Here is a 2,084-nt window from a genome sequence, read left to right on the forward strand (position 1 = left end):
TCCCCGCTCCCACCCCGTGTCCTACCCGCACGAGGGCCCGAGCCAGCCCCACCCCCGAGCCCTGCCCTGCCCTGGCAGCGCGTCCTTACCTCTCCCACCCTGACGGTGTTGCTGTGAGCCAGGACCCATCTCTCCTTATAGTAGTGCCTGCACCACAGGTCCTCTGCCTGGTGGATGTTGAGGCCTGCAAGAGACAAACCAGGGTGATTCTGCTGGCAGGTCTGAGCCCTTCCCCTCCCACGGGTCCCTGCAGGCATCCCTGGGCAAATGGAGGGGCACAGGGGGCAGAAGGGGAACACAGAGGGACGCATCCCCCCTTGGGCCAGTCTGGGGGAAAAGGGCTGGGTCCCCTCTCCCCGCCGCCGGCACCCTCAGGGTGTCCCTGGGGCCCAGGTCCCGGCTGGGTTCCTTACCCCTGTGGTGCAGGAGGAGTCGGTACAGGCTGTGCACCCCCTTCCGGGCCAGCCGGCTGACGTCTTCGGATGGGTCCGAAATAAAAAGGCCCAGCTGGGCCACGTGGTGACCCATCCTCGGCCAGTCGGCGGAGTTCTGAGGGGAGAGAAGAGGGGGGGTCCCTCAGCATCCTGGGGCTGCACGTCCCATGCTAACGGCCGCCGAGGCGGTTCTGAGCTCGGGGACGGACAGAGACACCTCCCGGGGCGGGGCGGGGCGGGGCGGGGCCGGCCTTGCGAGGAGACAACCCTGAGCAATGGCCCCGACTGAAGGGTCACTCCGGGGGTGGAACAAGGGGATCCACTGACGGCCACTCCCCAGTCTGGGGCCCAGGTGCCCCCCGGAAAGGCCCAGGGTCGCCCCTCCCCGGGGAAAGGAGAACGCGGCCCATTCCCGGCCCATTCCCAGCTCTGCCTCCCGGGGACGCTCCCAGCCCCGCGCCCTGCAGCCCCAGACTCCCCGGCTCCGAGGTCACTTACCTCAAACCCCGGGAGGGTGGTGGCGACTCCCAGCAGGGCCGTGGTGCTGCCAAGGGCCCTGGCTCGCTCCTGGGGCAGGCGGGACTCCAGCCACGGGCTCAGGTGCTGGAGGGGAAAGAGGCAGGTCAGGACCCGTAGGGAGGCGCCGGTTCTGGGCAGAGCCTGGGGCTCCTCTCAGACTGTGCCCCCCCCCCCCACTCCCAGCCACTGACACAGCTCCTCTCTCGGCCCCCCGAGGAAGCAGGGCCAATGGCCCCGTCCCCCCCACGGGGCTCACCTCCATGATCAGCTGCAGCCTGGCGGTGTCTGGGGACTCGGCGAGGAGGCTTGCCAGTAGGGCCTGGAGGTCGACGGGAAGGGCCCGGATGAACTGCTGTAAGACAAGGGGGAGCCCTGGGTCAGAGGGGGGTTGGGGAATCCAGGCCACCCGCTGGCTCCGGGGTGCAGCCTTGAGCAGGGTCTGAGCCGCCTCGCAGAGCAGGGAGGAGCCCAGGCTGGGCATGGAAGGGACGGGCCCCCAGGGAGAGCAACGGGAAACCTGGAGGGAAGGATCCAAACCTGCAGCTTCTTCTCTCCCTCTGCCCCCACCCCCACTCCTCTCTGGAGCTCCAGCCCAGCCCGGGAGCAGGGCCCGGAGGGACGTACCTGTGTGTGGATGGGCTCCTGCTGCCAGTCCCCAGACACAGTCTGTCCCACGGCCGCCCTCAGCAGGGGGCTCAGGAGCTGGGCCTGTAGGGGAGGCTGCAAGGTGCTGGCAGGAGAGAGGGGCAGAGACTGTTAATTCAGCAGCAGGGCTGTGTCCAGACTCAGGGGGTTTTTCGGGAAAAGTAGCCTTTTTCCAAAAAAACATCACCTGCATCTAGACTGCAGTCGCGTTCTTTCGAAATTAAATCGAAAGAACGCGGCTTTTCTTTCCACGGCGGTAAACCTCATTTCACGAGGAAGAACGCCTTCTTTGGAAAGTGCTTCTTTCGAACGAAGGCGTTCTTGAATGGAACTAGGGCTTCTTCGAAAGAGAGCATCCAGACTCACTGGGTGCTCTCTTTCGAAAGAGGCTTGCAGTCTAGACATAGCCCAGGAGACAGAGACTTTCCCACTCCCTGGTCAGGGGATCTGCTCTGGGGGGGAGTCGGCGGGGGGGGGTCGGTACCT

At 66.0% G+C, this 2,084-nt stretch overlaps 1 long non-coding RNA gene across 1 annotated transcript; it reads right to left on the reverse strand.

Moving 5' to 3' along the window:
* Positions 1 to 971: 971 nt before the first annotated feature.
* On the reverse strand, positions 972 to 1,702 carry LOC149521379 (uncharacterized). The gene is made up of 3 exons (XR_016348007.1): positions 1,578 to 1,702; positions 1,210 to 1,305; positions 972 to 1,037 (listed from the first exon to the last, which is right to left on the reverse strand). It is a non-coding gene; the product is annotated as an uncharacterized LOC149521379 (long non-coding RNA).
* Positions 1,703 to 2,084: the final 382 nt, after the last annotated feature.

Source organism: Pelodiscus sinensis, chromosome 28 (genome assembly GCF_052426305.1).
Source record: "Pelodiscus sinensis isolate ZL-2025 chromosome 28, ASM5242630v1, whole genome shotgun sequence".
Taxonomy (NCBI): Eukaryota; Metazoa; Chordata; order Testudines; family Trionychidae; genus Pelodiscus; species Pelodiscus sinensis.